The sequence below is a fragment of the Heptranchias perlo genome, chromosome 16, assembly GCF_035084215.1.
Source record: "Heptranchias perlo isolate sHepPer1 chromosome 16, sHepPer1.hap1, whole genome shotgun sequence".
NCBI lineage: Eukaryota > Metazoa > Chordata > Chondrichthyes > Hexanchiformes > Hexanchidae > Heptranchias > Heptranchias perlo.
Window position 1 is genome coordinate 57,650,565 of NC_090340.1, and position 21,052 is coordinate 57,671,616.

General features: G+C 45.0%; 1 long non-coding RNA gene across 1 annotated transcript; it reads left to right on the forward strand.

Moving 5' to 3' along the window:
* The first annotated feature begins 3,849 nt into the window (after positions 1 to 3,849).
* On the forward strand, positions 3,850 to 20,759 carry LOC137333383 (uncharacterized). The gene is made up of 3 exons (XR_010965890.1): positions 3,850 to 3,928; positions 5,868 to 6,020; positions 20,689 to 20,759. It is a non-coding gene; the product is annotated as an uncharacterized lncRNA (long non-coding RNA).
* Positions 20,760 to 21,052: the final 293 nt, after the last annotated feature.

Here is a 21,052-nt window from a genome sequence, read left to right on the forward strand (position 1 = left end):
AGCCTTCTGGGCATCGGTTTCAAGTAAATTTGTTCTGTCTTCTGCCAAAACCCACAGAAGTGATGAAACTGATTAGATGTGTCTGCTTTCTGTTACAATCAGAAACCTGGAACAGAACATTTTGCTGTATTGAAAAAAACTCTTCTGCTTTTTGTTTAACCAACATGCAAGATCAAAAGACAAGTAAGTGTTTATGAACACTTGAATTTTCTGGTGAGCTGCTGGATTTTTATTACTGACAGGATTGGCAGCGAGTGGGCCGCACACCAAACGGTTGAGTTTTCTTGTTCAACACGGCTATCCGATACAACGTACGTCAAGCCTCGATCGTACGAAAGATGTTACCCTACGTCTTAAATCACCAATTTTCCTCTCTCCTCTCCTGAGGGTGCCAACTCATGCTGGGCACAGTTCTACGGGGTGCCCTCCATCCAAACACTCTTCATGTGTGGTCCCAGAAAGTGTGCGTCGGAAAGCTCTTTGACCCTGGGAGCGGGCGACACGACAGCCGAGCCTGACCTTGTCCTCTCCCGTCATCCACACGTGCACTTTTCAGCAGGGGTCATTGAACAGCGATCGGAAGTGAGAACCGTGACCAGTTTACCCATCACTTGATCTGGAGCGCCAAGGCCAATTGTAGCACACCTACCAGTAACAACCTGCATTTATATAGTGCCTTTAACCAAGTGAAAGTCCCAAGGCGCTTCACAGCAGCAAAATCAGACAAAATTTGACACCAAGCCACATGAGGAGATATTAGGTCAGGAGGTCAAAAGCTTGGTCAAAGAGGTAGGTTTTAAGGAGCACCTTAAAGGAGGAGAGGTGGAGATGCGGACAGGTTTAGGGACTGAATTCCAGAGCTTAGGGCTTAGACAGCTGAAGGCACGGCACATGCTAGGGATTGAATGTGGCCTGTATGACTTAGAACCACACTGGCTGATGCACTTACCCAATATTTTTTTAACCCTTTGCTTCTTTAAGTAGTCCTCGTTGTTCTGCATTGGTCCCTGATTGGGAGGATGGGCAGCCTTGCTCCTGACTGTCTGCCAATGATGCTCTGCAACATCTCATCAAAACTATACCAGACATATCACTGGGAAGCACAACAGGTTACCCAGAGGATTTAGGGACTTAGCTCAAGATCTGGAGTCATAGCAGGAGGAGAGGGGAATATTTCAAATTCCAATCTGTTTACACTAGTTATGCTGTTCAGCAAGTTGACAGTCAAGCAAACCCTCCAATGGATCCTTTCCTTCCACCTTTGCCACTTCCACCAAAGTCCATCGTTATAGTGACGATCTTTCTGGCCATGGCCATCCTATTCTGCTCAAGCTTTGTAAATGCTTCAGTTAGTTGGCTTTCTAGTGAGTTCACAGATAATATTCAGCTTGTTTAGATTTCGTGAAAATACCATTAAGGAGAAGAAAAGCAATTCTCCAAAGAAAAAAAGAACGTCAATGAAAATGTTTTCATAAAAATAATTGGAAAAAAATTAAGAACAGAATTCCAGCGTAAAAATGTACAGCAAAACAAAACTAGCCAGAAAGCCTCAGACCTCCATTATTCATTCCGGCTCCCTTAAGCTCATTCCGGTTGGATAATGTGAGTATCCAGTTTAATTCCAGCCACAGCATAGCACCTCTGACGGTGTAGCACTGAGGTGTGAGCCTGGATTATGTGCTCAAGTCTCTGGAGTGGGACTCGAACCCAGTCAGAGGTACCACCTTATTGCAGTTTGATCTGGCTGTATCATTGCACTGATTGGCTTAAATCCTCAATTGCATTGGCTCCATATCCTTTAATACCCTTACCTAGCAAAAATCTATCGATCTCAGATTTAAAATTATTAATTGAGCTAGCAGTCTGCAGTCAATCGTCCGTTGGTCTCTTCAGAAACAAACATTTGGTGAGGTGACAAGCTGAGGAAGATTGCTTCAAGGCAAAGCCTTTCCGGAAGCAGTAATTCAAAACCCCGCTATTAAAGATTTATGGCTGCAGTGGTTCTTCATGCCAGAGGTGCGAAGCCACAGAATGGACTGGACTCGGCCTGAATGAAAAGTGATGTGGGGAACCTTGCACAAAATACGCAGCACCCCATTTCTCGAAGTTGTTAAACCCCTGTAACGGAGCATCCATACTACCGTTCTCTTTGGTTCGGCTTAATTTGGGGCAAGATTTCCTCAACAGTGCACTGGATTCAGGAGTGAGTTCCACAGTATCTTTCTCTTAGCTTTCACTCTTGTAAAATACACTGGCCCAAACAACAAAAAACCTGATGAGAAGCCAATAGATGCAATTTATTTCCTGTAAGTGGCAGAGAACTCAAGAGCAGCATAACGAGATTTAAATCCTGTCCCATTGCCCAAAATCACATGTTGAGTTTTTCCTATATAAATGCAAGTTGTTCTTTCTTTCTTGGTGTGACATTAATGTTTGTTGCAATGACGTATTGCACCTGATCAAAACGCAATAATAATTATAAGGGCACTTTGTCCTTCCTTATCTCCTCAGACAGCAATTGCCAGGTCCAATGTTCTTGCAATAAATAAAATACATGATCTGGATAATGCTCCTTCCCTTCACCTTCAAACACGTACCAAGGCTAATGCCCACATTCATTCTTGTGCAACACCAATTTTCATAGACGTACAGGAAAAAAAAACTCCAAAAAACTCTGCCCGGGTTTGTTGGAAGCACCTCGTGTAAAGAACTTTTAGCATTTTCAACTCTGCCTTGGTACCCTGCTGTCATTCTGCTGTGTTAATTCGCAAGTATTAATTTAAAAGCAAAGTAATACTCCAGAAATGTAAGCCCTGATCTTAACCTAACCCTCCCGGTGGATTACGTAGTAATATAGGGGCACAGAAACAGGAATAGGCCATTCAACCTCTCGAGTCTGTTCTGCCATTCAATTAGATCGTGGCTGATCTGTATCTTAACACCATCTATCTGCCTTGGTTCCGTTATCCTTAATACCCTTTGCCAAACAAAAATCTATCAATCTCAGTTTTGAAATTTTCAATTGACCCCCAGCCTCAACAGCTTTTTTGGGGAGAGAGTTCCAGATTTCCACTCCCCTTTGTGTGAAGAAGTATTTCCTGACATCACTCCTGAACGGCCTAACTCTAATTTTAAGATTATGCCCCCTTGTTCTGGACTCCCTCACCAGAGGAAATAGTTTCTCTCTACCTATCCTATCAACTCCATTAATCATCTTAAGAAATTCAATTAGATCACCCCTTAATCATCTATACTCAAGGGAAGAGAAGCCCGATTTACACCCTGCAAGACTTCAATGGTGTGTAAAATCGGGCGGGGTGTAAAATGGCATCGACCCAAACCTGTCCCTTTCCCACTGGCCGGGTTAGGTTAAAATCGGGGCTGTGGTTGCTAAACAAATTGGTACAGCAAGTAGATGTGCTACTTCAAAATGACTGATAAGAACCCATGATCTAATTGAATGGTGTAACAGGCTCGAGGGGCTGAGTGGCCTACTCCAAACAAAAATCTATCAATAAAGGGTATTAAGGGATATGGGCCAAAGGCAGGTATATGGAGTTAGATCACAGATCAGCCATGATCTTATCAAATGGCGGAGCAGGCACGAGGGGCTGAATGGCCTACTCCTGTTCCTATGTTCCAGTTCCTACATTCCTATAATGGATACTGGAACAGCAATATAAAAACATGATGCTTTGCTATAATTGGACATGTGTCAATCCACATTTTCTGACTGACACATCCATTCCATTTCCTTCAGTAAACTCCATCCCATGTTTTATGGTAAACACATCCATTCCATCAGCTTAATGTAGTTAAACGCCACAGCCAGATTTTCTCAAGCACTGAGAAGAACCAAACAAACGGTCACCATTTTAAATTCTCCGGACACTGCATCATTTGACATTTTGCTCACTTTGATTTGAAGGTATGCTTTGCTCAAAAACCTGAGAGGAAATAAGAAATCTTGGTGCTGTATTTGGCACATAACCTAAGCTGACATTTCAGTGCATTGCTGAGGGAGTGCTGCATTGTCAAAGGTGCTGCTTTTCACATTGGAAATTAAACTGGGCCATGTCTGCCTCTTCTGGTGGTTCAGATGGATGGATTTATAATATAAATTTTACTTTTTCCTCCATCTAATCTAACCTAATCTATTCTTCTCTAACTTATTTCTCTAAAGAACCTGAATTTTAATACACCTTCGTTCTTCTTCCTCTGCCCCCTACCAACCTTTTTGAAAGGGGGGCAGCTTTAAAAACGTTTGCTCTTCACTGATCAAACCCCAGAACAGTGAAGTGGCAACTGGGTCAATTCCTGATATGCAAAAATGCTCCACAAACTGCTCCCCCGGTGGGAGCTGCAGTGCCCGGTCTGAAACTGAGACCGGCAATGTCCCAGATTCGGGGGGTAGAGTTTCCGTTAGTTTTGCGCCCAGATTCCAGCGCAATCGGCTGAACCAGCCCAAAAGACCGGGGACTTTAAACGTAAGTAAGTTACGTCAAAAACCACTTACTTTCGAGTTTTCCGCGATCTTTTACGCTGGTTTAAGATTCAATTCGCCCCGGATCGGGCCCCGCCCACAGAACTGGCCCCACCCCCAGCTCGACATTGCGAGTTTCCGCCGATTGCGTGGTTCGGGAAGGCCCTTCAAATTGCGCTCATTTTCTTAGGCGCACGGGCACTAGTAGGCACGTTTTAAAAGTTTTTACATATCAAAAAGTATTTAACTTACTAAGAAACCGTCTAGTGTACACCAATGAAAGTAGTAAATGGTTCAGTATCGTTTTTTTAAAGTAATTTTCAGTGATAATCAGGTTACTCACAGGTGGAGGACGGGACACCCTTATTAAAAATGCTTATTTTTTGTGATAAACCCACTTTCAAGCTGTATTAATAAAACTGCACCAGGTTACCACTCTTAAATACATCAAAGAATAGTTTTTCATGCAAAGAAAAAAGAAACAATTACGTTCTATTACGCTGCCTGATTGCACTGGTTCATGGAAGATTTTACGTTTGTGATTGTGCAAATACATCTTAGCGGAAACTTGAACTGTAACCTAAACAGCGCAATTTCGGGCGCGATTTCTCGATTGCGCCCAAAGTGGAAACTCTGTCCCTCGATCTGAGACTAAGCTGAGTCAGCTAACCTCAACAAAGGTGGCAGCAGCATTCCCACTTCTGATCGCTATCCTGTGAGCCCTGCCAGAATGCGGATGAGCATGGACCTCGGGTCAGGACAGGATGGTCAGGCACCTTTCCAGCGCTCGCTGCGCAGGCTGACACGTGACGATCACTTCCGCATGGTACCATAGGATGGCCTGTGACCGCAGGACCATGCCTCAGTGAAGAGTCAGCACCTTCAGGAGAGGACGAGAGAAAACTGGGAGGAGAAAACAGGAAGCAATACAGAAGAAGGACGAAGCATACCAAGGGTTAAAAGTGATTTTTTTTTTGAGTACTTCACTCCAGTTACTGTCACGCTGGAATGTCAGTATGACACCATGAATAGTATGGACAGCATTGGTGTTTTAAATTAGTGTTAAATATTGAGACATTGCTTTAAAAGATGTGTAGGAAGAAACAGATTCAGATTAATAGCAATTACACTTAATTTGTTCTTAAATTGTGATAGTAATTAAACCTCCCACACATTTAATCTTCTTTGTAGGACTCATTAACCAGCATTACAACTTTGAATGGAAGTTAAGCTTCGGTTTGGAGCCTAAACTAATAAATTATATTTAACAAAAACATGGCTACTTCCATCAGTGAGAAACACAGCTAGTGGTTAGATAGCTAAGGGTACTTGCTATAATTATGCTTATTACAATTATCCCAACATTTTTCACTTGTATTCACAGCAAAAGGCAATCTCCATAAGCCTGTCCTGAGCCAAGATCTGAACCCTTATACATACCGTGAGTGCCATGAGACCAATAATTACCCATAACCATATATCAGACTGGAGACCACATGGGATCCCCAATGTCTTTTCCTGTCTACTCCAAAAAGCGGTAAGTACAATAATGACAGTTCACTGTAAGTTCACTGATATCTTCCACCATTACACTTAGGATTGTATGCCGATTCCCCTTTAAAAGTGTTTGGCAAACCTCTCTTTGTATGGAGAAGGGGGAAAGGCTGTGCACCGTCTGTATTATGATATCATCATGTGGCTATGATGTGTAGAATTATTTGACGCAATTTATCATATTTCCATCATAGGGTCAGAAATGGGAATGTTCGCTGATGATTGCACAGTGTTCAGTTCCATTCACAACCCCTCAGATAATGAAGCTGTCCATGCCCGCATGCAGCAAGACCTGGACAACATCCAGGCTTGGGCTGATAAGTGGCAAGTAACATTCACGCCAGACAAGTGCTAGGCAATGACCATCTCCAACAAGAGAGTCTAACCACCTCCCCTTGACATTCAACGGCATTACCATCATCGAATCCCCCACCATCAACATCCTGGGGGTCACCATTGACCAGAAACTTAACTGGACCAGCCACATAAATACTGTGGCTACAAGAGCAGGTCAGAGGCTGGGTATTCTGTGGCGAGTGACTCATCTCCTGACTCCCCAAAGCCTTTCCACCATCTACAAGGCACAAGTCAGGAGTGTGATGGAATACTCTCCACTTGCCTGGATGAGTGCAGCTCCAACAACACTCAAGAAGCTCGACACCATCCAGGACAAAGCAGCCCACTTGATTGGCACCCCATCCACCACCCTAAACATTCACTCCATTCACCACCGGCGCACCGTGGCTGCAGTGTGTACCATCCACAGGATGTACTGCAGCAACTCGCCAAGGTTTCTTCGACAGCACCTCCCAAACCCGCGACCTCTACCACCTAGAAGGACAAGGACAGCAGGCACATGGGAACAACACCACCTGCACATTCCCCTCCAAGTCACACACCATCCCGACTTGGAAATATATCGCCGTTCCTTCATCGTCGCTGGGTCAAAATCCTGGTACTCCCTTCCTAACAGCTCCGTGGGAGAACCGTCACCACACGGACTGCAGTTGTTCAAGAAGGCAGCTCACCATCACCTTCTCAAGAGCAATTAGGAATGGGCAATAAATGCTGGCCTTGCCAGCGACGCCCACATCCCATGAACGAATAAAAAAAATACCTTGCATTGCGTGTTTGCAAAAAAGTGAAAGAAATTTTTGCTAAAATGTTTTCATGTAGATAGTGTCCCTTTAAAACAGTCATAGAGTGGATGGACGTGGGGTCAGTCAGTCAGTCGGCCCATCTTAGCTCATCCACCCAGAAGGAAACTACCATCTCTCCATCACAGCATCCATGGGTCTTTTAAACGATTTCAGGATTTTGTCTCCAACTGTTATACATAGAAACATAGAGAATAGGAGCAGGAGTAGGCCATTCAGTCCTTCGAGTCTGCTCCGCCATCCAAATGATCATGGCTGATCCTCTATCTCAATACCATATTCCTGCTCTCTCCCCATACCCCTTGATGCCTTTTGTATCTAGAAATCTATTTCGCTCCTTCTTAAATATATTCAGTGACTTGGCCTCCACAGCCTTCTGTGGTAGAGAATTCCACAGGTTCACCACCCTCTGAGTGAAGACATTTCTCCTCATCTCAGTCCTAAATGTCCTACCCCGTATCCTGAGACTGTGACCCCTCGTTCTGGACCCCCCCAGCCAGGGGAAACATCCTCCCTGCATCCAGTCTGTCTAGCCCTGTCAGAATTTTATATGTTTCAATGAGAACCCCTCTCATTCTTCTGAACTCGAGTGAATACAGGCCTAGTCGACCCAATCTCTCCTCATACGACAGTCCTGCCATCCCAGGGATCAGTCTGGTGAACCTTCGCTGCACTCCCTCTAAGGCAAGTAAATCCTTTCTTAGGTAAGGAGACCAAAACTGCATACAATACTCCAGGTGTGGTCTCACCAAGGCCCTGTGTAACTGCAGTAAGACATCCTTGCTCCTATACTCAAATCCTCTTGCAATGAAGGCCAACATAACATTTGCCTACTTAACTGCTTGCTGCAACTGCATGTTTGCTTTCAGTGACTGGTGTACAAGGACACCCAGGTCCCTTTGTACATCAACATTCCCCAATCTATCACCATTTAAATAATACTCTGCCTTTCTGTTTTTCATTCCGAAGTGGATAACTTCACATTTATCCACATTATACTGCATCTGCCATGTATTTGCCCACTCACTCAACTTGTCGAAATCGCCTTTAAGCCTCTTTGCATCCTCCTCACAACTCACGATACCCAGAAGTCTGCTCTACATGTTGATCACTTTTCACATGAAGAAGAATTTTCTGAAATCAGTCCTAGACTTTCCTTGTGCCAGTTTGAATTGTGCTCCCTTTGTCCTACCGTCCTGGTTTAATTTAAAGTAGTGTTCTGGATTTACCTTATTTTATATTATTTTACTTTTTGTATTCACCTCTTAGTTACCATCTTTGAAAGTCTTTCCCAGTTTTCCTTCATGAACTCATGCCTTTTCTCTCATCACCTCCAAGGAGTGAATGTCTCCCTTGTACCTTAGTGACCAAAACTGGAGAAGATACTCCAATAGATACTGAATCCTTTGCACGTGAACATAATGCCGTTTTCTGATTGAGGCAACTGATGCGCCTCAGTAAAACACCTTCTACTCCGTTGTTAAGAGCACAGCCGAGTGTGGAGCTGAATCGTACAGATCAGGAAGATCCCAGGTCCGATCCCCTGTCTGTAGTGGATTAGATAATAACCGGAGCAGTCGGAACTCTACTTTTGGTCTCAGTGTTCCTGTTTTAAGAGTGAGAAGGATCAGCGGGAATTTCCCGCTCCTAATCACTATCCATTGACCTCTGCTGGAAAGGATGGATTTCGGACTCAACTGTGTTGCTTCCATGCTCAGATAACTTATTGACAACTCAGGGGGTCGTTTTAACCTAACCCACCTGGCGGGAAACGGGCAGCTTTTGGTTTTAATTCCCGCCCGATTTTACTCTCCGTTGAAGTCACTGGAGAGTAAAATCGAGCCAGGGTGTAAAACGGACCTCTGACTCGAACCCGCCCGGTGGGTTAACTTAAAATTAGGTTAGATCGCTGGCTAGATCGCACATGAAAAATGGCCAATTGAAGAACGAATTAGCATCGGTATAGAACCCCATCCTGGTGCGAGTCACGATTTTCAAGTGAAGTTGAGAAAAAAAGTCAGATTAAAAAAAGACCACTGCAACACTTACTGCATGTGTTCCAATGTCACACTGGCTCATGTGAAGAAATGGTTCAGCTACTGTTCCAATGTAATGATTTTCAGTGGCAGGAACCCTCTGAGTTGTTTTTGCCTCCTGAGAATGGTGTCAAATGGAAGAATAAGTGATATCTTACGTTTGAGTGTCATGAAGGCAATGATGAGACGATAGCTGAACCTTTCCTTCACATGAGCCAGCGTGACACAAATGTTGGGATTCTTCTCACCAGGCCGGACTCCCAGCGGGATGGGACTTCTACCTATCCCAACACTGACCTGTTTCCCTGTAAAAGATTCCATGGCACATTTCAAAGGAGAGCAGGGAGTTATCCCAGTAGCCTAGCCAACATGCCCCTCTCAACTAACACTACCAAAAATAAATTTTGCAAATTTTCCCTCATTCTCCCAATTTCGGGAAGGATCACAGAGAACAATTCCCCCAAAGCCTCTGAGTCAGAAACAAAATGTTATTAATGGATATACAAAGCAAGAAAGAACGAGCATTTATATAGTGCCTTATCACATCCTCAGGATTTCACAAAGAATTACATTCAGTGAATTGTATAGAATTTACAGCACAGAAATAGGCCATTTAGCCCAACAGGTCTACGCTGGTATTTATGTTCCACGGCAACCCCCTCCCACTCTATTTACTTTATCTCACCCTGTCAACATATCCTTCTATTCCTTTCTCCCTCATGTACTTATCTAGCTTCCCCTTAAATGCATCTATGTTATTCGCCTCAACTACTCCACATCGTAACGAGTTCCACATTCTCACCACTCTCCGAGTAAAGAAGTTTCTCCTGAATTCCTTATTGGATTTATTAGTGACTATCTTATATTTATGGCCTCTAGTTTTGAACTCCCCCATAAGTGGAAACATCTTCTCTACATCTACCCTATCAAACCCCTTCATGATTTTAAAGATCTCCAACAGGTCATATCTCAGTTTTCTCCTTTCTAGAGAAAAACGTCCCAGCCAGTTCAGAATTACATTTTGAGCTGTAGTTACTGTTTCTTTGTAGACAAACACGGCAGCCAGCTTGCAAAGTTCAATCCCACAAGCGGAAAATTAGATGAACCATCACTTAATGTATTTTAGGTAGTGTTAGTTGAGCGAGGTACCAGGAGAACTCCCCTGCTCTTCTTTGAATAATGCCGTGGGACCTTTTACATCCACCTGAGAGGGCAGACGGGGCCTCGGTTTAATGTCTCATCTGAAAGACGGTACCTTTGACAATGCAGTATACCTGCATTACTGCACTAAAGTGTCAGCCTAGATGACATGCTCACGTTCTGGAAAAGGCTTTGAATCCACAACCTTCTGACTCAGGTGCTACCAACTGAGACAAGCTGAAAAAAAACCCCATAAATCATATAAACGGGATCTAGCATTAAGATTGAAATGATGAGTTGGCAGGTTAGTTGATGTAAAATAACATTTCTTCAATGGTTTTGTCCTGAGTGCAGTAATTATCCCTCCTAGGATATTGGTATGCTCTTAGTTTTATCAGCCGATGAGGTGCTAATTAATGGTAGGGGAAAGCTATGCATTTGGGGACGAGATAACAGGTTATCTCACTTCGCAAGTTGACATTTCCTTGGCTTGGCGATGACAGCATGATTTATAAGGCACATTACGAGACTGCCTGCTAATGTCTGTCTCAGCGTTTAACTCTGCTGAGAGAATCGTTCAACTTTGCTCTCTAAAGTAGTTTAATTTCTGATTACAGTTAGATTCCTGTCACTGCAATGAGAAAGTTAAAGTAAACTTCCCTGTTCGCTTTGTGAGTTTATTTAGTGAATAGTTGAACTATGAAGGGTCCCTGGTCTGTGTTAAATTAGCAGATTTCAGCAAGGGTAGTCTCAAGGATATTAAACTAAGCTTAGTGACCACACACTGTTTGTATTTTGATCTGGATCTTTGAAAGGGATTTTTTTTTGAATATTGGGCGGCAGATAGCAGTAACAAGGACAGATGTCTCTTAAACTGGACTCTAGAAGTTGCTGGGAACACAAAAATGCCTTCTCCTGTTTTGTAATACTCTTATTTCTGACTCAGCAGGTTCAAGGGCTTGCAAATATGGTATTTATTTCAGTGCAATACTGAGGGGTGCTGTGTTGTTGGATGTGCCATCTTTTAGATGATACAGGAGATTAAGGTCTCTGCCTATTTTGATGAATGTAACAGGTAACAACGGCACTGTTGAAAGAGCGGTGAGTTCTTCTGGGCTTCTTGGCCAACATTCACCCCTCGAACAACATCACCAAAAATAAATTGTCCAGTTACTGATCTCATTTGCTGTTTGCAAAACTTTGCTGCATGCAAATTGGCTGTTGCATAATTTTTAAAAAATTCTTTCTCGTGATGTCGCTGGCAAGGCCAGCATTTATTGCCCACCCTTACTTGCCCCCTGAGAAGGTGGTGGTGGGCCGACTTCTTGAACCGCTGCAGTCCGTGTGGTGAAGGTGCTCCCACAGTGCCGTTAGGTCGGGAGTGCCAGGATTTTGACCCAGCGACGATGAAGGAACGGCGATATATGCCCAATTCGGGATGGTGCGTGACTTGGAGATGAACTTAGAGGTGGTGGTGTCCCCGTGCACCTGCTGCCCTTGTCCTTTGAGGTGGTGGAGGTCGCGGGTTTGGGAGGTGCTGTTGAAGAAGCCGTGGCGAGTTGCTGCAGTGCATCCCCGTGAACAGTACATACTGCAGCCACGGTGCGCCGGTGGTGAAGGGGGTGAATGTTTAAGGTGGTGGATGGACTATGCTCCGAAAAAAAAGTAATTGCATGTGAAGCACTTTGGGACATCCTGAGGACATGAAAGGTGCAACATAAAGCAAGCCAATTCTCTCTTACTTGGGTATCAATGAGCAACAGTTTTCCCATAGCCTGATGCATGCTCCAGCAACCTTGGTCCTACAAGTGATGGTTAATCTACATTTAAACTGCTGTGTTCAAGGGACCAAAGAATTTGATGTAAACCCAGATATATTTGAAAATGTGATATTCCCTGGACTTTCTCTGCCATGTCTCTTAGTAATAAACTACTTAGGTTTTTTTCCTACATTGTCAAGTTACCAGTGGGTTGACATCTTGCTCCAGCGCTGATATATCTCCATCATTGTTGTAAGTCAACGTATTGTCAGCTTACATGTATGGTGCTCTGTTGAATTAAATTCTTACCGTTAACACAATATTGTGTTTTCTGTTAAACTTCAACAATGTATCCTGTTTTAATGACCAGGCTGATTGGTGGGAAATGAAAGGGACATTCCTTCTTGTAGAGAAACACATAAATGCGCACTGTTTTTCTTTCTTTTTCTCAGCAATTTTCTCCCCTTGTCTCCTGCGAGCATTAACCCTTTGTTGGGATATGGTTCCTTTGGTATGATCCAAATGGCAATTCTTCATGCTTGATCCTAAATAAATATTGGCCAAGGTCACTATTCACCAGGGGTGAACTCCCCTGCTTGTCTTCAAAATAGTGCCATGAGATCTTTTACGTTTACCTGAGAGGGCAGTTTAATATCTCATCCAAAAGACAGCACCTCTGACAGTGCAGCACTCCCTCAGTACTGCACTCAAGTGTCAACCTAGATTGTGTGCTCAAGTCTCTGGAGTGGGACTTGAACCCACAACCTCTGACTCAGAGGCAAGACTGCTACCACTTTGTCACAGTTGACATTAACCGTTACACTAACCTCCCAGCATTGATCTCCCTCATTCACGTTTACACCCGACCCCATTCTTTGTCTTTTTTTTTCTTCGCAGAGAAAACCCCATTGAGCCCCTTTCTTTGCCAGAGTGGTTGCGTGCAAATTCAGACCTAGTCAGAGGAAGGAAAGGAATCTGGGCGTTATGTCAACCCCCAATAAATACTCTCATGCAACCTCCCATTAAACAGTTATAGAGACCCAGGGACAGACTGTCAGCCATCTTGAAGATAGAAGGTGAGCAAAATAGAAAGTGACTCATATTAAAAAATAGTTGTGAGCTCTCCCAATGGCTAAATGAGTAAACACACTGTCTGGTATGGAACTGTGTCATTCAGACTAGGAAGGTCCAAGAATGACACCAGATATGTGCTGAGTTAACTGATCTCTGTGGTAGGGCATTACAGTTGACCTCAGTGCCCACGGGGCAAGGGGGGGGTAGGGGGGGAGGAAACTGGTCAATGTTCCCAACTGCTGGTTGCTAAGTAATGACTCCCGCTGAAGGCTGAATGTATGTGAACTTGATTTTGGATGAGGACAAGATCAGGATCACCTGCAATATTCCCTTATTTGTCTATCCTATTTCTCACCCGTCTTTTGGATGAAATTGTTAAACTGAGGCCCGGTCTGTCTGTTCAGGCGAATGTAAAAGATCCCATGGCATAATTCAAAGAAGAGGAGGAAGACCTCCCATTGTCTTGACCAACATTACTCCCTCAGCCAACACTACCAAAAACACATTAACTGGTCATTCAGCTCATTTGCTGTTTGTGGGTCTTCGCTGTGTGATAATTGGCTTGTCATGCTGGCCTCCCCAACAACAGTGGCTACATTTCAAAAATAATAAATTGGTTGTGACGCACTTTGGGATGTCTTGAGTTCTACAAATTCTTTCTTCTTTTCATTTCACCATCTTGACGCGCACACATAAGCGAATAACCAATTGGGCAAAGTATTGGGGGGTGGAATTGTATCTCAACATGTTGCAGTGCCTTTAAACGATGAGGGGAAAGTGTGTTGGCGGAGGTGGGGGGAGAAGAGTTGATGATAACAGAAGGAGCGGAGTAGTAACATATGTCAGGTAACTTTTCCTCTACATCTAAATGCTTCCCCTCATCAAATGAAGTGGAGATGCCGGTGATGGACTGGGGTTGACAATTGTAAACAATTTTACAACACCAAGTTATAGTCCAACAATTTTATTTTTAATCCCACAAGCTTTCGGGGGCTTTTCCCTTCCTCAGGCGGTGTGGAAATGACATTTTCGAATCCTTCGCATTTTAAGATCACAGAACAATGCCTGGTGATTACTGCCCGTTGCCAAGGCAATCACAGTGAGCAGACAGAAAGGTGTCACCTAAAAAGGCCACCGAATATACAAACCCCCAAAAAAAGAGAGTGAGAGAGATAAGGAAGACAGTCAATGACCCGTTATATTAAAAACAGATAACATTTGTTCGCTGGTGGGGTTACGTGTAGTGTGACATGAACCCAAGATCCCGGTTGAGGCCGTCCTCATGGGTGCGGAACTTGGCTATCAATTTCTGCTCGACGATTTTGCGTTGTCGTGTGTCTCGAAGGCCGCCTTGGAGTACGCTTACCCGAAGGTCGGTGGATGAATGTCCATGACTGCTGAAGTGTTCCCCGACAGGGAGAGAACCCTCCTGTTTGGCGATTGTTGTGCGGTGTCCGTTCATCCGTTGTCGCAGCGTCTGCATGGTCTCGCCAATGTACCATGCTCTGGGGCATCCTTTCCTGCAACGTATGAGGTAGACAACGTTGGCCGAGTCACAGGAGTATGAACCGTGCACCTGGTGGGTGGTGTCCTCTCGTGTGATGGTGATTGAATGTGTGATCGTGAAATGATCTTCTACAACATTCTGCTCCCTTGCGCATGGATCTATGGGTACTGCAGGTTAGAAAGTAATAAATTAATCATCATTTTTGCCGAGTCCCAAACTGCGCAGGGGAACAGTATAGGACTGGAATTGGGCTTCCTGTCTCACATTTTCTAATGATAAAAATTAATTGGAAACTTCTACAACCAAACCTTCCACAAGATAAAATAGAAAAGTGGGGGAAAATAGATTTATATCTTAATAAAACAAAATTTTTGCCATCTGGTTTATATTTTTGGGACTTACAAACAGCCCAGTCGAGAATTGGAGTGTCTGATGCAAAACCAAGCAGGTGAAGACCATAATATTCAGGCTGGTTATCTTCATCATGGCTTCAAACTCTTCCAAGTTCAAACAAACAACACCCCCACCCCTCCCCCCCACTCCATCTCACAACACAGCCCATTCTTCTTGTGACTGACGACTTGTCAGCCTCAAACATATTGCACTCCTTCATTATGGGACTTTAATGATTGGTACATTTCAGCTGTACAATACATCTACCAGCTTGGGTTTTGAAGACTTCAAAAGAGAGCAATTTATAATGGAGGATTATCATCTCACTGCCAATTTTTTTTTTGCTGCCGTTGACTGTAAGCCAATGATAATATTCTGTTGAACATTTCTTTAGAAATTAAAAATCTATAACGTGAAAAAAGCCCACAGGGGAATCACAACTGCCACATTGTTTAGGACTCTTGGTGACATTCCTTTTGCTACTATTGCTCAAGTTGATCAAGCGGAGGAACTATGGGCAGTTGGGTTACTCTTCCATCGTGACTGGTTAGAAGTCCATCGCCCCTGTGCTCGCTGAGCTACATTGGCTCCCGGTGGGCAATGCCTCAATTTTTAAATTCTCATCCTTGTGTTCATACCCCTCCGTGGCCTCGCCCCTCCGTATCTCTGTAACCTCCTCCAGCTCTTCAAACTCCCGTGATCTCTCTGCGCTCCTCCAATTCTGGCCTCTTGCTCATCCCCAATTTCCTTCGCCCCACCATTGGCGGCCGTGCCTTCAGCCGCCTAGGTCCTAAGCTCTGGAATTCCCTCCCCATACCTCTCTGCCTCTTTACCTCTCTCCCCTCCTTTAAGACGCTCCTTAAAACCTTTCTCGTCACCTGTCGTAATATCTCTTAATGTGGCTCAGTGTCAAATTTTGTCTGAAATCGCTCCGGTGAAGCGCCTTGGGATGTTTTACTATGTTAAAGGCGCTATATAAATGCAAGTTGTTGTTGTTGCTGCTGCACCGGAGAGATTGTTTTTACAGATGGGTTTTATGGTGAGGCCACTTGGCCCACGCAGGCTCTTTGCTGTTTTTAAATGTTTAATTACACATCTGGTTGATTAGCTTCAGGTCCTCATTAGTATTCAAACATTGTTGAATTGCCCTCATCTAATGCTCAATCAGAACTTAGACACGAAAGTCATTACCAGGGTGCCCATGCATGCCGGCAGTGGACTAAACCACGATGACGTTTGCACAGCGACCAGGCATATAATATGACTTTTCAATTTGCCTTTTCTCATTAAACTCTTTTTGCTCTGGGGAGAGGTACAATGGATGACATTTACATTCTGGCTGCCTGGACTCCAGCGTTTAATGAACTACAAGGTATTGAAGTGATAAATTCACGTGAACAGTGACAGGATTCGTACAATATTTACAAAGGTGAGGATGGTGGTCATTTTTCTAAGACTGCAAGGGAATTAACTGCCGCAGTGCTCCCCCTCCTCTCCCTCTCCCATCCATCTACGTGATGTGTAAGACTGCTACAGCTGTCATATCCGTTGCGAGGGGGAAACTCGCTGAAGTATCAGGCCCATTGCTAGGCGTAACTACGGATTGAATTTCAGGCAACTCGAGTATTTACATCAACAAAAATAAATCTTACAGATTCACGTCAACGGATACCGTTGTAGCCCTGCGGGTGGGGTTTAGGTTTGAGAGGCTGGCCACACTGTTCTCTTGATGACAGCTCTAATTTTTGGCAGCCAGGGGCTGTGATGTAAATGAAATGGCCGCTGCTCTTCAGCAAAGTGGGGAATCAGTCCTGGAGGCGGTATTCCCGGGACCCTGCAGTGGCAGCCATGAGACTGGCAGCGGCTATAAACACACATGCCAGCTCCCGGAGTCTCTGGCTATGAGTAACCGAGCACTCAGTCAGATTTTTTTTTGAGCTCCTCAAGGTGAGGGGAGGTTAGCGCTGGGGGACTGGAACACTTGCCATTTTGGGCGCCTGGCGTTAGCATCGGGCACTCCTTGGTCTGGTATAGCACAACCAGGTGCAAATAAAGCTCCCTTCACCCTGCCCCCACCCTCGCTCCTCAACCCGAAATCTCAGAGCCACACTTCTTTCCGCCCCACACTGAGACATTCTTCCATATTTAGCACCAGCCGTCATGTAAGAACATAGGAAATAGGAGCAGGAGTAGGCCATGTGGTCCCTCCATAGGCTTGTGATTTGCTCCTTGATGTCTCATGGTTCTTGATGATTGCGATCAGCGCGCGCCCAAACCGAGGGGCCCGAGGATCAATGGAAATCGGTCCTCCGGCCTCATCAGCGTACTCGGCGCGAGCTTCCAGCGCTGGTCACAGCTCCACGGGCACGGCTCCCGAACAAAGAGTCACCTGCCCCACTGGCAGAGGCCCTCAGGTAAGTCCCAGGAGGAGGCAATTGGAGCGGGGGTAGGGGGGACGCAGTGTGGGCACGGCGCAAACATGACTCCCGTGGACCAAACATTCTCTTTGCTCTTGCCAGATGGGAACCACTGGGCATTTAGCAGCCCTGATTGAACAGATCTGAAACTCCCTGGAGGGTCTGTGCTGCCTGATGTCCTGATAATGTTGCACTTACCGCTCAGCTCCATTGATCACAGCTCCCAACTCCGGCGACGGTACCGGACGGTGAACAAGGTGGCTCTATTTTCTCCGGAGGACTCATAATCTGGAATTCCCTTCCTAAACCTCTCCGCCTCTCTACTTCCCTTCCTTCAAGACGCTCCTTAAAACCCACCTCTTTGACCAAGCTTTTGGTCACCGCGTCCTAATATCTCCTTATGTGGTTCGGTGTCAAATTTTGTCTGATAATCGCTCCTGTGAAGCGCCCTGGGACGTTTTGCTACGTTAAAGGTGCTAAATAAATGCAAGTTGTAGTTGCACCCACCCCTTTACAGGCAGTGACAAACAGAAACCTAAATGACCAACTCCAACAGTGCTGGTCACTTGCTGTTCTCCCATGGGGATGGACTGAATGTAAAGTCCACCCCAGCGCCATGAGGAATATTGGCTTTTCCACCCGCTTCCTCAGGCACTACAAGTACAGAAGCCTGAAATAAAAATCCCCGATCGTTCCCGCACGTTTATCTACTGCTTTCAGCTGCAAGCCCTTCATCGTGAAAGGCAACACCTAAAACTAGAACTTATGATACTGAAGAAAGTGATGAGGACTATCGAAAGCATAGTTGGGAGATGAAAAGGGAGATTAGAAGTGAATATGAAAAAAAGATAATATAAAAGCAACTAGTAAGGGCTTTCATAAGCGTATCAAAAAGAGAATAATTAAAGAGAGGATACAAATGCGCGGGGATGAAGAAGGGAGTCTAATTGTGGAGGATGAAGGTTTGGCAGAGATATTAAATAAATCCAGCATTCTACTGCACACATGGCTAGTGGACCCCTCCACTTGATCCTCCCTTTGCAGCTCTCTGTCTGACACAGTGCCTTCACATACACTCGATGCTTTGCAAGTATCCTTCTTTTAAAAGCTCTGAGCTCTCAGCTCTGAATCCCTGGGCTGTTCAGTCAGTCGGTGGTGGGAGGGGGTTGCGTGGGAGAGGAGGGGGGAAACAGCTTCCTCCTAATGGCCCACCAGCAGCTCTGCTTGTTGTCCAGTGCACTCGCCTCTCGCTAACTCCACAACCCCCCCTCCCCCCCCCCCCCCCCGGGATGTTGTTTTGGCGGGCGTGCATGCGAGAGAGAATGGGGAGCGATGATGTTATCTCAATTTGTTCACAAGGCTGATTTTTTTTATTCGTTCATGGGATGTGGGCGTCGCTGGCGAGGCCGGCATTTATTGCCCATCCCTAATTGCCCTTGAGAAGGTGGTGGTGAGCCGCCTTCTTGAACCGCTGCAGTCCGTGTGGTGAAGGTTCTCCCGCAGTGCTGTTAGGGAGGGAGTTCCAGGATTTTGACCCAGCGACGATGAAGGAATGGCGATATATTTCCAATGATACCAGAATTGGGAGGATATACTAATCAGTAAAGCCTGAACAGACTGGGGTGCTTTTCTCTAGAAAAGAGAAGGCTGAGGGGTGACCTGATAGAGGTCTTTAAGGTAATGAAACGGTTTGATTGGGTAGGTGTTGAGAAAATGTTTCCACTTGTGGGGGAGTCCAAAACTAGAGGTCATAAATATAAGATAGTCACTAGTAAATCTAATAAGGAATTCAGGAGAAACTTCTTTACCCAAAGAGTGGTAAGAATGTGGAACTTGCTACCACAAGGCATAGTTGAGCCAAATAGCATAGATACATTTAAGGGGAAGTTAGTTAAGCACATGAGGGAGAAAGGAACAGAAGGTTATGCTGATAGGGTTAGATGAAGTAGGGAGGGAGGAGGCTCTAGTGGAGCATTAACGCCGACATAGACCAGTTGGGCCGAATGGCCTGTTTCTGTGCTGTAGCTTCGATGTAACTTGATGTAAGTGCTGGTAAAGCGGGAAGCACAGGAGCCTGGCTCCTCTCTGGCACATCTAATAGAGGAAGAGGGGTTAGAACACATTGCTGAGGAGTACAGTTCACATACTCTCCTAGTGGAAGAAGTGACATGGAGGATTCATGATATAGTTTGCTGAGGGGTACACACTGAATGAGAAGAGAAGCAGAAGTTTGTGACGAACCTACAGTTGGCAGCTGTTCTCTCACTTCCCTGTCTCCGACACCCTCTATTGCCTCCCTCTGCAGGATTTGCTTAGCTTCTTCCTCATAAATGGTGAGAGATTGGCATCTTGGGGGCGTCGCCTGTTTCAGTTCTGTCTCTCAGGTTATGGGCCCTCTCGTCCTTTGATTACCATGATATACATTTAAAGCCAGCTTTTAGCTGAGAACCTAATCTAGACAGTACAGTGCTGAGGGAGCGCTGCACTGTCAAATTGCCATCTTTTAGATGAGACGTTAAACCGAGGCCCCATCTGTCCTACCGGGTGTAAAAGATACTGTGGCACAATTCCTAGAACAGCAGGGGAGTTCCCTTAGTGTCCTGGCCAATGTTTATCTCTCAATCAACACCATTAAAAACAGATTATCTGGTCATTTTATCCCATTGCTGTTTGTGGGACCTTGCTGTGCATTAATTAGATGCTGCATTTGCCCATGTAACAACAATGACTACACTTCAGAAGTAATTCATTGGCTGTGTAGCACTTTGGGACAGCTGGAAGAAGTGAAAGGTGGAATATAAATGTAATTTATTTCCTCCCTAAAGCCCTCTCCCTCTGCAATTCCCTCTCCTCCTTCCAGACCCTCATCGAAACACACCTCCTTGTCTGAGCTTTTGGTCACCGCCTCCTAATCTCTCCTCCTTTGGCTAAGCCTCCATTTTCCCTTACACCGCTGTGAAGCGCTTTTGGACATTTTTGTGCATTGAAGGCATCGTGTACGTGCAAGTTGCTGTCATAATAAAAACAGAAAATGCTGGAAATGCAACAAATCCATCAGCACCTGGAAGCAAATCCGCCCTTTCCAGATGTTGATGGACCAGTTGGGTATTTGTGGCACTTCTATAGTTCGATTTCAACAGCTCTTCATCCTGTTCTCTAACCCTTAGTCCTCACTATTCCTGTTCATCGTCCAACCAGCTGCCAAGTCCAGGAACAACCATGTGCTGTAACCATTAAGAGCAGAGAAAGAGACTCAGGGGACAATTTTAACCTAACCTGCCCGTCGGGAAACTGACGGGATCGGGTGCAACGCTGGTTTTACACCCCGCCCGATTTTACTCTCCATTGAATTTAACGGCGAGCAGTATTGGGCGGGGTGTAAATCCGGCATTCCTCCCGATCCCGTGGGTTTCCTGCCCGGTGAGCTAGGTTAAAATTACCTCCTTAAATGTCTGGTATTGTTGCTTCGATGAAAGCAGCTTTGCGAAAGATGCTCTGAAACCAGAGAATGAACAGAAGACCGAAAAATAG